This window comes from Manacus candei, unplaced genomic scaffold (assembly GCF_025592945.1).
Source record: "Manacus candei isolate 608988 ecotype Guabito, Panama unplaced genomic scaffold, ASM2559294v1 h1tg000014l, whole genome shotgun sequence".
Classification (NCBI taxonomy): Eukaryota; Metazoa; Chordata; class Aves; order Passeriformes; family Pipridae; genus Manacus; species Manacus candei.
The window spans coordinates 33,174,196-33,186,441 of NW_026138062.1; the positions used below are offsets into that span (position 1 = coordinate 33,174,196).

At 44.8% G+C, this 12,246-nt stretch overlaps 1 protein-coding gene across 4 annotated transcripts in view; it reads left to right on the forward strand.

Moving 5' to 3' along the window:
- The first annotated feature begins 4,579 nt into the window (after window positions 1-4,579).
- Window positions 4,580-12,246, forward strand: part of SLC7A1 (solute carrier family 7 member 1) — a 44,708-nt gene continuing 37,041 nt past the window's right edge. For 2 of the 4 annotated variants that reach the window (XM_051779036.1, XM_051779038.1), the window contains exon 1: window positions 4,589-4,710. The gene's annotated coding sequence lies outside the window, so the exon portion shown is untranslated. Of the gene's footprint in view, window positions 4,770-12,246 lie in introns of all 4 variants that reach the window. The other 2 variants (XM_051779039.1, XM_051779035.1) reach the window with 2 other exon arrangements.

Here is a 12,246-nt window from a genome sequence, read left to right on the forward strand (position 1 = left end):
ATCTCTGCTGATGAGCCGTAATGGACTCAACTTCACCGACACAATAGGCAGTTGTAATAACTTAGACCATCACAGAGCCCCGAAGTATCCCCTGATTCACAGTATTACATCATCCAGTGTAAAACTCCACCCCCCAGGGGAGGTACTAGGCATTCAGGTACTATGCACCTGAACCGGAGCATATATTACTGATGAAATCTTTGAGGTTTGTGGACTTTCCCTGGCTTACCCTCACCTGTGGCGCATTGTGACACCAATATAAACCATTCTATGGTTCTATGATTAGTGAACATCCTGTTAGTTGCAAATGTAAGGGCAACTAAAATGTGTAGGTTGAGCATAACTCTTCTCAATACAAGATACATCCCCGGATGGGACTGGGAGGTCCAGGAGTGGAATTCCACCATCCAATGCATGGACTCTCTGGTGCAAAGTAGCTTCTTCTGCAACCACCATTGTGGAGCCTTCAGGACAGAGGATTCTGCTATAGGTGGCAAATACTCACCTCATACTGAGTGGCACCTAGTAGGACTGCTGCCAGTGTATCAAGAAAAGCATTTATGAGAGAGCATCTGCCAGCTCCCAGTAAGATTGAAATGCTGTAGGAACTGGGAGGTCGGACTAGATGACCTCTAGTGGTCCCTTCCAACGTTACTAATTCAGTGATTCTGTGACCACCTCACCCAGAATAAAAATACCACCAGCATTTTGGCTCTTTGAAAGGCAATGTCTCTTTGTTCTAAGGCTTTCTTCTGATACGCTTAGCTCTAATTTGCATGGGAAATGCTCAGGGGCTGAATTTCTTCCAGACTCTCCCCTCTTGCTGTGGTGTTGTACCTCCAGGGCACAAACTGTACACAGCTTTCAAGGCTGCTGTGCCTTCTGCTGGATCGCTTCCTTGATCCCTTGACTGGTTCTTGTTCCTTGCTCTGACACCATGCAGGCTGGTTTGTGTGTTATCCTTGTAGTTGTGGGGGTTTCTCACCCACATGATGCCAAAAGAGCCCACACTGAGGTGGTGCCTGGCCTTTGTGAAGCCAAAGCTTTTGAAAAGCCCATCTACCTCTGCAGTCTTTCCATTTTCCCATGTACACATTTCTGTTACATCTTCGCATTTGGCTAGATACATTTTGCAGGACTGCAAAGTCACTGCTAAGTCACAGCAGCTCTTCCCACCCCACTGCCTTCTCGATCATGCTTTGGTGGTAGACAAGGCAGTATTCATCTTACACTTAATTTCACACATGCAGGCCACATCTGTGCTTTGTAGTGAAACAGCACTTAGGGCATGTCCCTAAGCACTGTTCCACAAGCAGCTGTATTGACTGCTTTTATATTAGACCACTAAGCTTGCCCAAGACAGAAAATGCATATGCAACAGAATGGTTAATGTCCACACTATTAAATCCTCCTACCCCCCCCCCAAAAAAAAAGTGGTTCTATGTGTGGCAGGGAATGGCCACAGGTTTGTGCTAACAGATCTTGTGTCTAAGGATTATTTGGGAAACTGTTACTTGGCATGGATGAAAACTGTGCTATCAGCCTTTTAAAAATTTTAACATAAGGGTGATTAAGTTCCATGAGTATTCCTTAGCTTTGTTTAAATTACAAGTATAGATGGAGTCAGCATCACACTGTTTGTGTCATTCCTGGCAGTTTTTGTATGTAACAACTAGCACTCTCTTGAACAACACATAGGCATGTTTTGGATGATGGTATGTCCCAGGACCATTCCTAGTAGGTGGCTGGGACATGGCCAGATCTTTATAAATTAAAATTCATCCAGGGCACTTTAGGTATCTTCCTCAGAATAAATCCTCCCAGACTAGAAATGAAGATCTTGTTAAATATATATTTGATAAAGACATATAAAAGCCTGCAAAACACAGAGATGGAAGTAGGGATCAATTTTTTACTATCTTCTCCAGTGCAAAAAAAAGAAAGCTAGCAAATAGCAGGTTCAAAAGAAACAAAATGAGGCCCAGGATAGAATAATACCATTCCTCAGTTCCACAGATTAAAATGAGCTAGGACAGGCTGACCGGCTGCTTAATTAAAAAGCAAGGAAGGATTAAGGTGCAACAAATGATTTTTGAATACAGAGTTTAAATTCTAGAAAAAATAAGAGAAATTTCAGAACAATTGTTTGGTTGGGGGTTTTTTGCCTATTAATTGGTACCTGGTGTTCTTTGGTACCTCAGCTTGGCATAAAAGAGGTTTCCTTTTTCCTGAAAAACTTTAGGAGCCATAATCTCAGACCACCACTCCCCTTATTTATGCACCCACATCTATTAATAAACACAGGAGATGAGGCAGGGCTATATGGCAGTGACAGGCAGAAGTAGACTGTAAACATGACAGGTATAGCTGTTGGTCTCACATGCAGCAGCTCATGAAGAAACACAGCAACGAAACACAGAAGGTTTTTTGTTAATGCTTACCCCCAAAATGTCCTCCAGCCTTTCCAGTGGGTAATCCTTAATGAGCATGGTGCATTGTTTAGTTGACATTAAACAATTTATTTCTGTCTATTTTTTATGCCTTTTTATGCCTTTTTATGCTAATTCATTGAAGGATTGTTCTACTGCTCTACCTTTGTTCTGGAAAGGGAAAACAATTCCTTACGCTTTCCTTAATGAATATGTTTCTTACTGGCTTTTTTTTTGCAGGATTCCCTCAAGTAGGTGTATTTCTTTATGGCTAAATGTCAAAATAAGCACAGTACTCCAGCTGAGGTTTCAGCACTATTGATTGCAGCTTCATAATTGCTTTCTACAACCCACGTATGTTTTCATTAAGGTGCTCTACTAGAAAGACACCGTTCTTTTGGGTGGCTTTTTTTTCATTAGTATCATTAGTCCCATGGAGCAGTCTCATGTGACTTTTGGGATCCACTGTAATTTCCCAACATTTTTCTAATCATGGAGTCATTTAGGTTATAAAAGACCTTTAAGATCATCAAGTCCAACTCTTAGCCCAGCACCACCAAGTCCACCACTAAACTCAATGCCACATCTACACATCTTTTCAGTACTTCCAGGGATGGTGAGTACACCATTTCCTTGAACAGCCTGTTCAATACTTGGAAACTCTTTTGGTGAAGAAATTTTTCTTAATATGCGATCTAAACCTCTCCAGTAAAATTGAATTGGTTTCTCAGCCAGCTGTTCTCCACTGCTTATTTGGTTTTCTTTCCTAAACTATCACTCTTCTTCTTTCTAAAATTCCACTTTATTTTGGACAGTTTCTTCAGGATCCATGTTCAGATGCTGTCTCATCCTGCAGCACACTGGAAACTTTTCCCATAGTGGTCTCACCATGGACCTTATGAATGGTAATGGAAATGGGATCTAGCCAAGCCTGGCACAGCCCCCACGCTGTTCTCTTTTTGACATCCAGAGCTCTTTTGGGCTGTTTGCCCCAGTTTTGGGTACAACCATGGCAATTTCATCAACAGTGTATTTCCTTGGTTGAGCGCATCGTGCTTTGTGGGTGGCAATGTCAAAAGGCTAATCCAAGTAAACTGGCGTTCACCACTATTGAATCCTGGGCTTCATGAAAAGCAGTGTGACCAGCAGGTCGAAGAGGGTGATTCTCCCCCTCTACTCTGCTCTTGTGAGACCCCACCTGGAGTACTGCAACCAGTTCTGGTGTCCCCAACACGAGAAGGACATGGAACTGCTGGAGTGAGTCCAGAGCAGGACCACAGTTAATAAGAGGATTGGAGCAGCTCCCCTATGAAGACAGATTGAGAAAGTTGTGGCTGTTCAGCCTGGAGAAGGTTGTGTGGAGACTTCATAGCAACCTTCCATTATCTAAAGGGGGCCTATAGGGAAGCTGGAGAGGGACTCTGTCAGGAACTGTAGGGACAGGACAAAGAGCAATGGGTACAAATTGAAAAAGGAGAAATTTAGGTTGGAAATTAGGAAGAAATTTATTACTGTGAGGGTGGTGAGACACTGGAACAGGTTGCCGACGGAGGCTGTGGATGCCCCAGCCCTGAAAGTGTTCAAGGCAAGGTTGAGTAAGGCCTGGAGCAACCTGGTGTAGTGGGAACTGTCTTTGCCCATGGCAGGGCAGGTTGGGACTAAATGATTTTTAAGGTCCATTCCAACCCCTTAACATTCTGTGAGTATCTACTGCATCCATTTCAGCATGGCATCACTTGCTCAGCCATGTTCAGCAGAATCCATCAGCTGTCAGTGCATGGTGTGCGGCACAGCTGCAGAGATGATTCACTCCATCCCAGCCCCTCAATTCTCATTCCCTAGGAGTCTGAGGGACAAAAAAAACCCAAGCAGGTTCTCAGTCCATGCCGAACTAAGGCATGAGCTGCTCGCGTGTGAGGGACAAGCCCCTTGCCCCAGGGAGGTGACCTCCTCCCTGCCCCTTGGCCACGCGTGGCCACGACCAACCGCGCGGTTCTCCAGTCATGCGCTCCCAGCTCTCCTGTGGGCGATGTCCCCGGGGGCTGCCGATCCTCCCAGGCCCGGCCTGCCCCTCCCTCCCCCTCTCCCCCCACTCGATGCTGCCCCCGGCCCGCCCGGCCCAGAACAGCGCCGGAAGAGCGACAGCCGCATCCATTGGTGCGGGGAGGGGGCGGGCCCTCTCTGAAGATCTAAAGCGGTGGCGGGGAGCGGGGGACGCCGTTCAGTCGCCTCGCCTGTCGCCCGAGCCCGCCGGCGCCGGGCTGCCCCTCGCTGGGCACGGGTGAGTGCAGGGCCAGGCCGGAGCCGGGGCCGGCCGGGCTGCGGCGGCGGCCCCACGCGGTGCGTCCATTTTGCATGATGCAACCGGGGTGGCGCGGAGCGGGTGGGCTGCCTCCCGCCCGCCAGCGCTGCCGTCCCTCCGCGCTCTCCCGCGGCAGGTCCCTCCCTGAGCGCCCCCCTCCCCTCCTCTGTCCCCCACCCTGGGCTGGCGGAGCGCCGTCGCAGCCCCTCTGATGAGGGCGGGATCCCCCAGAATGCCGGCGGGAAGGGCCTTTGCGTGGTGAGGGGATGGGACCTGCCACCATCGGCAGTTCTCCCGCGAAGGTTGGCGTCGCCAGGGATGCAGCGGGCTAGGGCAGAGTTGGAAAGTTCAGATCTGTGCTTGCGTGTTCCCCAGCTAATCTTTTTTCTTGTTTATCTTCCCTCTGCGATGCGAGGAGCGCCATAGGGAACATGCAGTGATGGAGATGAAGGCCCAGGTATCAAGGAGAAACCCTGGGCCATGTCCCTGATGGCCTCTCCATGCCCAGGGTAGCTCTCGAGGGACTGCCGTCTTGTGTTTTGCTTCCTTTTTCAAATTTAAAAAGAGACTGAGAATTTACCAAAAATGCCGGTATCCTCCATAGCTCTGGAGCCAGCCCTGTATCCTGTGAGTTGCCAAAGTCTGCTGCTCCTGAGCCTGCTCCTGTGACCCGGACAGGGGCTTGTCTCCGTTTGGTTTGTCAGCATTTTGCAGGCAGCTGCCCTGACTGATAGACGGGTCTCTTCTTTTTTGTGTACGTATGTGTAAATGTTTGTGGCAGATGGGGTATAGCCAGAGCAGGGGGAACCAACTAAAAACCCTTAAGAGGAAATTCATATATAACTAAAGCTGGACCAAAAGTTTGGGACTACATACAAAATTGCTACTTAGTTGCGTTGTCAGCTACTAGAAGCCTTGGATTTAGAGCAGAGGGGTGTTTTTGTAGGTGGTGTACAAACTCATGATAGAAGGGTTTGCAGCTCTGTAGAGTGTCCAAGCTGCAGATCTGGGTAGAAGAGCTGAGGTGATCATGGCGCTGCAGCTTTATGAGTTAGCTGGCTCGTAGCTAAGTGGTTTTGTCACTTGTGTGTGGTCATTTGCAAGTGTTACCTTTGTACTTGAGCAACAACTTCATGGTGATGTCCAGATGAGGTGAACCATCTGTGCAAGTGGTGAAGATGTGCTCACGCGTGTAGGTGTCATGTGGCACCCTCTGCAGTGGGACAGCTCTTCAGTCTTGAAGCTATTCACTTGCTCACGCGTGACTGTCTCTGCTGTCTCCAACTTAGAAACAAATACCATGAAGACTTGGGAAAAAAAACAGGCGGAAATTTACCTTTCTGGTCAGATACTCTGTGGACTTCTGTTGCCTTCAGCAGTCAGCTGACTTGTTTTGTAGACAAGTTTTCCATATAGTACAAAAGAGGAGGGGCTGTGTAATTACGCAGGCTCCGTAGCTACAAGTGCTGACCCTGGCACAAAGAAGGAGCAAACTCATTGCTTGAAAGTTATTTTGCATTCGGATATTTTTAGTATCTTGCATTTTGAGTGATCTGACAGGGACAGGCCACATGCACGCTTTAGATCGTCTCATTGGCTTTGAAATAAAGCCTTTTCCTGAGCAGAGGAACTACTGGATGTTTAGTCCCTGATTTATGACACGTTGCATGTATTTGTAAAGTCTTGAGCCTTGCCGCTTGTAGGGTTGTGCTTATCAGTGGCACTCCTTGTTTTGAGGTGGCTGTGACAGAAACCTGAGGCCTACTAGGCTTCTAATTCAAGTGGTTAGTTGTAAGCGTGGGTGAGACGTGATTGCATAAATACAATATGCTCTTGACTCCACGTGGAGTGAGCAGGATTTACTGTACGGAAGCAATTAGCTTAGACAAGAGGAAACTCGTAACTTAAACCAGTTACTGGAGTAACCAGTTCCGAGTAGTATTTTTATTGAAACGTGGATCACTCCCTTTTTTTTTCTTCCTCCTTTTTCCTGTGTAATCTATTGCCAGATTGCAGGCAGTGTTCATCCTTATATGGAGGTGTGCCTGAACTCTGTGTCTCTGCTTTAGGTTGTGTGACATGGCTAAAGGTTGGGTTCAGTGATCTTGCAGTTCTTTTCTGACCTTAACAATTTTATGATTCTGAGACAACATGAGCGAGTGCCAATCTAGCTGGCATTGAGCGCAGCTGATGGCCTAGTGTGTGCAGGAGGGAGAGAGTAAAGGAGTGGTGATGGTTATTTAGTCTAAGATGGAAAAGAAGAAAAGGAGAAATATGGCTTGGTGAAGGAGGGCAGAGATCTTGTTGCAATTACTGTTTCTACTACCTTTTGTTCACTCTTGATCTGCCAAGTTCCTCAGCCTTGGTCCATCATGACAGGTTAATGACACTTTAGTGGCCTTTCAGAAATGTCACTTCAAATTGTATCTCAGCTTTCAGAGAGCAACATGGTCTCTTTTCTTGACCCATATCTGTGATGCTAAAAGCATCAGTGTGGAGTAGAGCAGGAGGAAAAGAGGGTGAGTTACTTTGTCTGCAGATGTGCCAGGTGGATGCTGGCTTGTTCCTGGTGACTTATGGACTGTGCCATTGTGGTGCCAAATGGCAGCTAGGAGTGTGACAGGGCCCCTTTGCCTGTCCTGAAGGATGAGCTAAGAAGTCCTGCTGATGTAACCATATATGTGGAGAAATAAGTGGCATTGACCAACAGAACGGTGAGGCTGCGTGGTGTGGAGAGCTAGTTGAGTGCTTCTGGGCAGAGCTGGTTGGGCTCAGCTGCAGTCAGTGCTGACCCACAGTTAGTAACCCAGAGGGGATCTGATCTTCTCTTCTGTGTGTATCAGTGTGTTTGGCAGTAGCCTAGATTTTTTCTTCATTATCCTTGCAAATCTCTCGTGTGTTAAATGGTGTTGAAGGCAGCATTTGTTTGAGCAGATGTAGTCCTCCATGTCCAGGTATTCAGCTCCAGCTCCTTTTATGGTTAGCCAGGATGTTCCTGGCATGTGATTCATCTCAACCCAGCAGAGTAAAGCAAATGAGTTGAGACCTGACATGTGCTTTCTGATGACTCTAAAAGGAAGCATAAATGTGTAAGTGTTTACCTCAAACTTGTGAGGTTTTCGGAAGCCTCAGTGACTGGCAGTTTGCAGTAAGAGTGGGTTTGTTTTGCTATTTGAACACTCCTTCCATAGTGCAGTTGTTGCAATGTCACTGACTACTAAAACCTACCAGAAAAAAAAAAAAAAGGAAAGAAAAAGGCATAGCTGAATCCGATAGTCAAACAAAACATGGGGGCTATCACTTGCCATATGATGCTCCCACTGGTTGCAGGATTCTTGACAACTGTCTGTGGTTACTGGGCAGTTTGTGGGTGTCAGGGGTCAGGAGCTGGGGCTCCCATCTTCTGTTGTGGTTTGTAGAAATCTAGGGATGCTGCTTGCCCTGGCAGCACTAGCTGTAGCTGCCTTCCCTTGATGCTCGGTCAGCACCTGCTGCCATTGCCAGGGTCCCTGAGTCTGCTGGAGATCACCAAGGTGATGGAGTCATAAATCCTGTGAATGGTATCTGGTACAGAAGTGCCTTATTTCAGATTTTCCAAAACAGAATACTGTGAAGTGTTTGGTTCCAGGTATATTTTTCCATTTCTGTTTGGTTTTGTTTCTGTTTGTTTGTTTGTTTGTTCTCAAGTAAAAAACTGTTCAGAAAACTTTATTTCCCAGAGGCATGGTTTTGGTGTGTTCAGGAGCTGCAGTAACTACTGTAGAAAAAAATGTGCTGCTAGCTTCTTTGCTGAGCAGGATCCTTCATTAAATTTTCCTCTTAATCTTATCTATTCCTCAGTGCCTTCCATGCCATGTCTTGACCCCTTTTCTGGCGAATCCATATGATTGCTATATTTACTGAAACACTAAATTTATTAGCCTACTTGATGATAGTATTCAGCTTTGTATTTTCTTATTCCTCTTTCTCCTGCCTCTTTCTGAGATGAGGAATAACTCTTGGGTTCTCTTTTGCAAGATTACCAGAGAAATATTCCAGCAGGCTTTTCTGAGCTGTAGAGATCTCACAATTCACTTTTGCCTCATTATTTTCTGCATCCTTGTAATTTGTTTGTATCTTTCCTTGTAGGTCTTACTGGCTCATTTAATTTTAAAATTACAAGGATAAGTATTTCACTTGTTATGTTGGATTTGAGGACTAGCAATTAATTACTATCCTTAGTTACTGAGCAAGCTATGCTTTTATTGAAATTTAGTGCCTATTTCAGTCATCCACTTCTGAAAGTTTATTATAAGCCACTCTAGAGTTAAAAAAAATAAAAATTAACAATGAGCTTTTTGTTTAACTGAGTTTGTCCCTGGTTCTGATTCAGGTAATTTATGTATTCCTGGAACTCATTCTGTTCAAAGAGAAGTGTATACTATGATTAAGATGAACATATGTGAGCCTGACTATAAATCATTACCAGATATTTTAGTATAAGTGAGAAGAACTACATTGTAGGGCAGATGCACACCATCTCTGGCTGCAGTTGTGCCTACAGAGAAGTTTGCTTCTAGCAGCTGCTCACTGGCATCCCAGCTGCAGAGGCAATTGCTGCTTCAGTGGCAATTGCTGCTTCAGTTTTCTGGCTGATACACAAGAGAGCTCCCCTCAAATTTGTGTCAGCTCAGGTGAGGCTTGGAAGCACAGGCTGCCTCACTGGTAGGTCTTTGCTAACTTGAGTTAGCAACTAGGTTATAGCTTTGAAGTTTCAGCTGGCAAAGTAAATAGTATGGTGTTTCTCTAGAAAATATTTTTAACTCGGGTTAGCAGTGTTTGAGTGAAGTGATTCAGGGTGCTGTACAGATAGCTCAGTGCACAGAGCAGTGAGGATGATGATATTTGAGAGGTAAAAGGCAGTGGTTGTACTAAGCATTTGGGGACACTTACCTCTGCAGCTGGTGCACTTGGAACTGTAAGAAAAGCAGTCTGCACTGGTAATGGTGCTGCTCTGAATGTTGGCAGTGGACCACATTGGTTCAGTGGTTTGATTAAACCAAAGGTGTGGTTGCTTTGAGTTTGTGGGGTGTGGTTTAGTGCTGCTTTCCATTGCTATAAAAGAAATACCGTGCAAAATCACCTTTTAATTTTTTTAAAGCATACTGAGACCAGGGCTTGGGAGAACTTGCTTCCAAAGGGTCTGCTTCCTCAAATTGCTTACTGTGAAATCTGAAGTCAGTAAGCAAAACCAATTCTGAAAAATAGGAAGGGATAAAGTACAAGCTTTAAACCATAACAAAATCAGTCCACTGTTAATACTAGTCACAGTTTCATTCAGTCCCAGCTGATGTGGGAGGTTTATTTGGATGTGTATGCAGCAAGAGTAATGGTACTGTACAAGAAATTATTGTGATTTGATAAATGAACTGTTTTGTTAAGTTGACTAAGAACTTGCTTTTGTCAGGTGAAAATTCTTGAACTAAACTGGTTGGAAAAAATGCACTGAGTTTGTAGAATTATGTTGTTTTATTGAAGTGACTCTTTTATAATGCAGTTTCAGCTAGCAAAGTAAAGAAGGTATTGTATCTTCAGAAAATATTCCAGAGGGGATTAGTTGGCTCAGGTAACTCGAATATAGTCTTTCATCCTTAGGTTGCTGATTAAACTCTCCTTGGGGTTGCACGCTGCCTAACAGCTGTTTGATGACCTGTGTGAGATAATTCCCAAGCAAAGGATGCTGCTGCATGCTGCTTTATTTTTTTTCCCTCCAAAAAGTTCACAAAACAGGATGACCTGTAATACATGTGAAGATTTTTATTCTTTGTCTCAAGTTGCAGGGAGTGTCTGTGCATCAGGCTAGTTTGTGTGCTTATAACTTCCAAAAGCTGAGAGCAGGCCACTGAGAAAAATACAGCTCTTGGCTGATACAGGTTTGCAGTGCAAAGGTGCTGTACTGTTGTATACCTGTCCATGCTGACTCCAGGTGCATTAGGCTGCGCAATCAGCTGGAAGAAAGGAGCAAAATGTTCTGGCACTCTCAGTAAGAAGAAAGCACAACACCCAGAAGTCATCAGCTGGATGATGGATTAGGGTGGAGGTGCTACATCTTGGAGGAGAAATACAATAGGTGTTTGTTGGAATTTTGGAAGTGAGAACTTCTGTGAGATTGGAGCGGAAATTTGGCCTCTAGCAGCTTTTCAGTTCAGGAAAGGTACCAACACAAGCAATGGAATGAAAAATATAACAGCTAAGTAACTGAAGAAGAAGAGAAGCAAAATATTTATGCTTTGCTCTGAAGGTTCTAGGATCAGTGCTTGGACAGTCCTGAAATGCAAAGTTTTGTTCAGAAAGCACTGTTATTTTTGAGTAACACAAGTGTAAGGAAGAGTTGTTGCTCTTGTGAGAGAAGTGCATGTCTGAATTGCTAAAGCTCGAAAGACAATTCAGAGAGTTCACATCTTTTTATTAACTGTCCACAGAAAGAGTAGTTGAAATTTGTTGAGGTGTTTTTGCTTCAGCTGGCCCTAGGTATGGTCCTGCCTTTTCTCTTGAGCATCAGTCTGGTGGAGTTTTTGTAGATATCTGCTAGAGCCCTGCAGTAGCTAGGGAAAGCAGGTGACTCTGGAGGGCCATAGCTCCCATCTCTCATCCAAAGGGTTAAGTTTATACCTGGAGGTGCCTGTCTTTGCCAGCTGGTTACAGAGGGGGTGAGGTGATACCCTAAATCCAAATGTCTGCTTTGGAGTGGGCTGAAGCTAGTCAGGAGGAATCCTACCCCTCATAACCTGGTTGGCATGTGAAGAAATACAAGGATGTCCCCCAAAGAAACTTGTATAAGTAATGAAGCCACTCTGATGTGCTTTGGCTGCTCCAAATAAACCATCACAGATGTTAGAGTACTTTTGAACCTGTTTTTTCCTTTGAAGGAAATACCTAAAGAGCAGAACAGCACGGGGCAGGGCACCATCAAAAGCACAACAGCAGCTCCTTGCTTTTCATGCTCCTGTTCAGACTCTTGGGGGGGAAATGCTATTTATCATTTGTGTCACTTATTTTATTTTAAAACCGCCTATTTTCCTTTGCAAGTCCCAGCACAGTGGAGCTAATCAGAATATTTACAGCCAGTGGTTTGTTTCCTTCTTGCCATCAGTTAAAATGCCTAGCAGCAGCAGAACTTATTATACTTCAAAGTTTCTTGTTCTAGGTAAGTGACATGGGGAGAGATGACACTGTATGTGTTCTGAGAGGTGTTGCATTATACATTTTGACATACTTCTCTGAGACTGTCATATTTAGGTCTCTCTGTGTACTCCCATAAATATAATTAGGAGTGATTTCCTTTGATGCCAGAATGATGGTGTGGAAAAATACAATAATGTTTTTAAAAAGTTTAGCAGACTGGATGATATTAGTAATTTTTCTCCCAACAAAAAGTGTGTACTTACTCCAAATACTGTAATTTGCTGATAGGGACACAATTATTTTTAAGGATAGCAATATAACTTCTCTTGACAGGACTATGTGCTGGATGGC